The sequence below is a fragment of the Erpetoichthys calabaricus genome, chromosome 11 (genome assembly GCF_900747795.2).
Source record: "Erpetoichthys calabaricus chromosome 11, fErpCal1.3, whole genome shotgun sequence".
NCBI lineage: Eukaryota > Metazoa > Chordata > Cladistia > Polypteriformes > Polypteridae > Erpetoichthys > Erpetoichthys calabaricus.
In genome coordinates, this window is record NC_041404.2 from 39,276,405 (window position 1) to 39,283,937 (window position 7,533).

General features: G+C 42.0%; 1 protein-coding gene across 1 annotated transcript in view; it reads right to left on the bottom strand.

The window, feature by feature from the left end:
* LOC114660339 (metabotropic glutamate receptor 4-like) overlaps nt 1-4,030 on the bottom strand; it is a 47,664-nt gene extending 43,634 nt beyond the window's left edge. Inside the window, exon 1 of the mRNA XM_028812975.2 lies at nt 3,766-4,030. The gene's annotated coding sequence lies outside the window, so the exon portion shown is untranslated. The remainder of the gene's footprint in view (nt 1-3,765) is intronic.
* Between the last annotated feature and the right edge of the window lie 3,503 nt (nt 4,031-7,533).

The following is a 7,533-nucleotide window of genomic DNA, read 5'->3' on the forward strand; positions in this document are numbered from 1 at the left end:
CCAGACCTGAAAGCAGTATTCCTAGCTTTCAGCAGACTCTGGACATCCCTCGTCATCCAGGGCTTCCTGTTAGGATAAATCCTTATGCGTCTGTCCCTGGTGACGTTGTCTGTGCAGAACCTGATGTAATCCAGGACTGCCGTAGTGTGGTACTCCAAGTCTTGGTGATAGAAAACCTCCCAATCGGTTCTCTGGAAGCAGTCCTGCAACTGTTGGGAGGCCTCCTCGGGCCATATGGTAACAGTCCTGGTCATAATGGGAGCTTGTTTCCTGAGGGGAGTATATGCAGGGATTAGAAGCAGAGATGTATGATCAGACTGGCCAAGGTGTGCTAGGGGTTTAGCCCTATAGGCCTGTCTGATGTTTGTGTACAACTTGTCCAGTGTTTTTACTCCCCTGGTTGCACACTTTATGTGTTGATGGAATTGAGGGAGAACTGCTTTCAGATCTGCATGATTAAAGTCCCCAGAAATGATGTGAACAGCCTCAGGATGCTTGCTCTGTTTACTGCTGATGGTGTCATGCAAAAGCCCCAGAGCCAAGTTAGCATTAGCATCTGGTGCTGTGTACACAGCAGTTAGCAGTATAGCATTGAATTCACGGGGGAGGTATATGGGTCTGCATTTAATTGTCATAAACTCCACGTCTGGAGAGCAGTGTCTGGTGACTATGGTGGAATTTGTGCACCAGCTATTGTTCACATAAATGCACAGCCCCCCTCCTCTCTTCTTACCGGATTGCTCTGTCCTGTCTTGCCTGTGTGCTGTGTGGCCTGCTATCTCGATCGCCGTGTCCGGTATGAGTGGATTAAGCCACGTCTCCATGATCAGCAATATGCAGCAGTCCCTGATGATCTTTTCCGTTGCAATCCGCAGCTGCCACTTGTCCACTTTGTTTGCCAGCGACCTCACATTTGAGGAGAAAATGCTTGGAAGCGGTGGTTTGTGTGGCTGCTTCCTTAGCCTCACTAGCACGCCGCCTCGGCACCCCCTCTTTTGTTTACGTTCTTTGCGCCGCCGCCGGCTCCTCGAAGCTGGGATTGTAACCCACGGAGAGCCCGGTGTTCGTGCGATGTTGTCCGGAATGTTGTGGACGCGGAGAAACTTGGAGGTCGAGCAACTCTCGCTCCGTAAACCGATAGTTAAAATATCCTGCCGGCTATACGTGTATTTATCCAGGCAGGGTGGAAAAAACACAATCTGAGTCGGAGAGCACACAGCCGCTGCGTCTAACCCCTACTTTCTCTTCTGTTCTTTTTCTGGTTTTCTGGGGTGGCGACCTGTGCCACCACCACCTGATCATAGCACCGTGATGTCCCTAAATTGGTGGACTAAAGGCCACAAGTCCACGTGACCATCATCATCAAGTTCTTCCATGAGAACCCTGAATACAATGAGGACTGATTGAGGTCATTTATGTTAGGTAGAATGCCTAGAGGGGGCTGGGTGGTCTCATGGCCTGGAACCCCTGCAGATTTTATTTTTTTCTCCAGCCATCTACAGCTTTGTTTTGTTTTTTTCTGTCCTCCCTGGCCATCGGACCTTACTTTTATTCTATGTTAATTAGTGTTCTCTTATTTTAATTCTTATTTATTTTGTCTTTTTTCTCTTTCTTCATCATGTCAAGCACTTTGAGCTACATTATTTGTATGAAAATGTGCTATAGAAATAAATGTTGTTGTTGTTGTGTTCTTTGAACCTGTGTCCTACGTCTGTCTGTGTCAGGGCTGGCCTTTACACCGGGTTATTTCTGCAGTTATCATAAATGATACTGTCTGAAACACTTAATGTCTGTGGCTTTGAGTCTATTAAGGTTACATTGCTACATTCCCTTCTTCTCCTGTTTAGTAATACTTCCATTGTGAGCCGATAACTCTTTAAAGCTCGTCCGCCCCTCTCTGTCCAATATCATTTTGACAGACTATATCAGTATATGCTCAAGAGGTTTGCATACATGAAGATAACCAATGGTTCAAAAGATTCACTCTTAAGCATGCATTTCAGTGGAATGTTTCATTTTTGCTAGTTTAGCCTTCTGTTTGCTGTCTCTACTAACACGTCCTCTTTTATGTGGTTAGCTGAACAGAGATGAAAAGTTCAATAAAAGAAAAGTGGACTTACTGTTTTTACATAAAGAAATATTGTCAATAATCTCTTTAAACACTTTAAGCGACATTATATAAAATATAATAAAATCACCGTGCCCTACACTCCCTGTTTAACATTATTACCAAACTGGACTGCAGGATTTGACAGTCTGCAGATATGATCCTTGTTCCTCAAATGAACTCGGCCTTAAAATAACTGATTCTAACTTTTCCTCAGTTTGTTTGAATTCATCATTTACAGAGTGAACACTTCTCTTGATGCAAAGAAGGTGCTACATTCATTCAACTGAGATCCACTTAATCCAAACCTACAGATTAACCTGATGTGCCCACCCTGACCCACTGTGACTTACTGACATATCTGTACTGTTAATGCATACAATACCTTTCCGCGAAACTAATCAGTTCTGTTTATGCTGCCTCCTTATTCTCATTCGGATCAAGTTAAAAACACATGTAGGTGGACAACAAACAGCTGTGTGCTTTCCTGAAAGTGATGTCCCACATCACAAAAGAGGCAGGCTAAAACATCTGAGCACTAGAAAAGAAACTCCCTCAAGCAGGGTCTGAGATTTATGCCACATCCAAAACGTTCACGTGTTCTATTCTTCTTTAACACCTGCAGGGTTTCTCAAAAGATGTTTGTTCTAGAGGCGGATGACTGCAAAGTCAACACTGTAATCTCTGACTGGTTTAGAGATACTGTTAAACTTTCACAGCTACCACAGTCGTTAATTACAGAGCTGAGCTGCTCTTCATTTCCAGCTACTAAAATGCAGTGGACCAGTTTTCTCGATTATGTTAAAAAACGTCAAGACCTGCTATAGGACAATTGAGCCTCTCATCAATGATGCTATAAAGCTGTCTTGAAGTCTAAAATTACAGGACGAAAAGATTTTTAGCTGATTTTAGCTTATAAGAAATAGCTGGCTCTGTAATGATTCCTGACCAATAAAGATCTCTTCTCACAAGAAAGCACATGAAATGTAAGTAGAAGATCAGTTACTTTACACATTTGAAAACTAGACAATGGAATCATCCTGAAAGGAAATAGCAAACAAAAAAAAATCATCTACTATGTTAAGTGAGCTATTTCTGTCATAGAATTCCAATCCATCACGAGGGAAACTAATTGGCACTAGAAAACTTTCCAAAAACAGCAGTGTGTCGGTAATTTCACATTGCCCCCTAATTATAACATAATATATTACAACATTGAATTTTAGGGTGCTAAAGAGCTAGAGTAATATCCTGGCAAACAACAGTCACATGGCAGGAAACAACCCTGGACATAATGCCAGTCTGTCACAGTCACTCATATTTTCTGGCTTTGGGAACATGGGAGGAAAAGTACTTGAAGGAAGACTCACATGGACATGAATAAAATGAGCAAACTCCACACAGAAAACTACAGCAAGGTATACACAGCTATGATGCTGGATCTGTCAGGCAGCTCTATTAACCAGATCATCACCATGCCACCCACCTCAAGTTATTATATCCCAAAATAAACGCTAAGAGCAATAACATTTATTAAAATGTGCAGCAAAACACTAAAATCCAGAACTTTACCAGTTACAGCTGCATCAGTAACCAATTAGAAAATCCTAAATTAAGTTAACAATCATAAAGGTTTTGACAGTAAACCCTCCACAAACCGTAAAATGCGCTGTGTGTACAGTCCTGGAATTCAGATTTGCTGAATGCAGAAGTGCGGTTGTCGGTGTCTCTTTACTGGTTACTCCAGACCTTTTTCGTTATGAGGATCTTGACTGTTATGTAAATTACAATGCCGTCCAATTACAAAGGCAAATAAACAAAAGCATAAAACATTCTCTTTCATATTTCATTACTTAAAGTTAATTTGCTCCGTCTCTTGAGCAATGAGTTGCATGTAAGATGTCAGACCAATTTGCTGCAAGACTTCCTTTGACAGACCACAGTAGTTGCTGTGCTGCACTTGATAGACCGGTTCCTCCAGTTGCAGGTATGTGTGATTATAGTGCACTTCCTAAAGCTCACGCCTAATCTTTGGAATGTAGCTATTTTGGCTGCAGGATTCCTTCACATTTGTAAATCCAACCCCATTTTTTCAGCAAAATTTCATGAATGACTCACCACATACACAAACAAACAAACAAACAAAACATTCTGCTATTGTAGTCAGCAACAAACCACCGTTGAATGCAGCCTGATAGAAGCTGATAAAATTTCTTCAGAATAACATATGAGTTATAGTCAGACAGTTAACAGATAAATACAATAGCAGTGATGAAAGTGGAACAGAATATCAGAACACTCTGTTTGTTTTCTGTGATGGCATGGCACCCAAAGGTCTATTTGGATCCTACAGTAAAATAAAATAATGGCAAAATAAAAAAAAACAGACAATGCAGTTAAAATAGTGACCTGACATATCCGCGCCGACAAATGCGCGCTCACAAAATCGCGACGTCAAAATCGCGCCGACAAATGTGCGCTGACAAAAACGCACCGACAAATGCGCGATAATCCTCTTTAATAAAATCCCTGTGTGCGTCCAGGTGTCCATATGTGAAGTGCGCATGCGCGGGGCATGGTGCGATGCGCAATATTACTGTCAGAGAAAGTTAGAGGCGTTTTACGGAAATACAAACCAGTATTACTGTCAGAGGAAATTGAAGGCATATTACCGATGCGCACGCCTGTATTACTGCCAGAGAAAATTAAAGGTATATTACGGACGTACAAGCCAGCGGACGTACAAGACGGTATCCTTCAATAAGGGCGCGCACAAAAAGGCGAGCTTCAAAATGGCGACCTCAATTGGGCGCAGCGAATAAAGGCGCGCGTAAATAAAGATCTGCACCTTTGTTGCTCTTCACATATTCCAGAGCCATTTGAACTAAATTATCTACGAACGCCTTTATACGCCGCGCTCAATTGAGGTCGCCCTTTTGAAGCTCGCCTTTTTGTGCGTGCCCTTATTGAATAGAGCCGTACAAGACACTATTACTGTCACAGAAAATTTAAAGACACACAATACACGGCGGCAGCCCACGAAGAACGGTCAGCTCAGCAAGTAAACATCAACAAAAGAAAGGCTGAAAGAAAGAAAAATACGACCAACAAAAAGAATGAGGTCAAAGTCCCTTGCCATTTAATATAGACTGTTCCTACTAATGTTTATGCACTACTGTTCTAGCGCCCATTACTGTAACGGGCTAAATGACTAGTTAGTAGTATAAAAGCATAAAAAGTTCTACTTAAACATGGTTTGTATAACTTAATTTAGATGTCAATATTATGAGATATGAGAAATAAAACATTTTGCTATATATTACATGATACCTGGCTAAATATTAGTGGGTCAACACAGTCAATAGGCTTTCCACAGCTTGTTGATACAGCGCGTTTTTGTCGGCGCGCATTTGTCGAAAATCAGTTCGCGGGTTTGTTGGCGCGCAATTGTCGGTCGCGGTTTTGTTGGGGCGCATTTGTCTATCGCGCATTTGTCGGTGAACCTTTAAAATAAGCAAAGGAATGCCTAAAGCCAAGGGTGTCCAACTCAGATCCTGGAGAGTTGCAGTGGCTGCTGGTTTTCATTCCGCCCGTTTTCTTAATTTGTAACCAATTAATGCTGCTAGTTTAACATAAAACTATTTGTTATTTTTTTTCTTACCTTTCAGCCAAACAATAAAAGGATACAAAGCAAGGTAACTGATGAACGGGCTAAGTCAGGGGTGTCAAACAGTCCTGGAGGGACAACATTTTTACTCCAAGCACTTTCATAGGTAGCTGTTAATGAAGCACATTATTTAATTTTGAGTCTTGTTTTAGTATTCTCATTCTGCCAAACCAGTCAAACCTGAAGAGGAAAGGAACAAGAACAAAGGTAATGAAATGAACCAGTTCGTCAGCAGGTTTGACTCATTCTTGTCAGCCCAGCTCTCCTCCAAACACTGCTAGTCTCTGTGTGTAACCTGACAAGGTTCTGGAATCCCAACTTTCATCTCCACCATGCATGACCTTTCTCTACAATGACATTACACCTGTGGTCTCCAGTCCCCTTCCACTTCCTGGACTGTCTGTCCATGCTGATCAAGTTAGGAGGGAACCGGGGAAGCTTTGCACCAAAACAGCCACAGGGTCAAATGGAATCAGCCACATGATGCTTGAAAACAAGAGCCTGTCAGCTTTGTGGGGTCCTTCAACACCTGTTCTCCTTTTCCCCGAGTTTGCAGCAGGTTTCCCAGTTGTGGAAAATATTATGTATCTTCCCAGAACCAAACAAAGGCCATTCCAGTGAGCTCAAGACTTTAGGACTATAACCTGTCGCTCTTACTTCATATATCAAGAACACCTGTGAGAGGCTGGTCCTGAAACAGCTTCTACTTCTGGTTTCAGAAATGATGTTGTGTAATGTGGGAACACCTCAGGGAACTATCCTGTCTCTCTTTCTAATTACCCTCTACACAACAGACTTTTAATACAATACCAGTGCTTTCCATCTACAGAAATTCTCAGATGACTCCTCCATCATAGGATGCATTAATCATGGTAATAAGTCAAAGCAGAGGAGGCTTGTACAGGACGGTGACTTGTGGTACAGGTAGAACCATTTGTATCTCAACTTTAGCAAGACAGACATGTTGATGGTGGACTCCCAGAGTGCTAAAGTGTTTCTGAGACTAGTCACTATCCAGGAGGAGGATGTGGAAGTGGAGCAGAGCTACAAGTACTTTGGGATTTACATAAACAGAAAACTGGACTAGTCTGACAACACAGTGGTATTGTACAAGATGGGCCAGAGCAGAGTGGACTTCCTAAAGAGGCTCAGGGCTGTTGATGTATATGCTACCGGCAATGTATGAAATGCAAGCATTGCCTGGGCATTCTATACAATGCCTGCATTTCATAAATTGCCGGTAACATATACATCAAACTGCGGGAAATGTTTTACCAGTCTGTAGTAATCAGTGTATTATTCCATGCTTTTACCAACTTGAGTTCAAAAGAAGCACACTACCTGAACAAACTTATCAGGAAAGGCTTATCCATCACAGCGCTAATCTTGGACCAGCTGGGAGCTGTTGTGGAAAAGAGAATGGTGGCAAAACTGAACGCCATCATGAAAAATACCCTCCATTCCCTGTAGGAGGTGCTTTCTTGGAGCAGTTTTAGCCACAGTCCCATTTCACCATGGTGTGCTAGAAAGCCTCTCAGGAGATCTTTTCTGCCCATTGATATGAGGCAGTTCAGTGCTTCCTCCATACTAGATGCTTATACTCTTTAAGTTCATTTTGCTCTTTCTGTACAACAAAAAATGTATTTATTCACGCATCTATCTATTGATTGGTTGTATTAATTGTTCCGTGAGTCTGTGTTTTTTATGCTTCAGCTTTTATATGCATCTAAATTTCCCATTGGGATTAATACAGTTAATT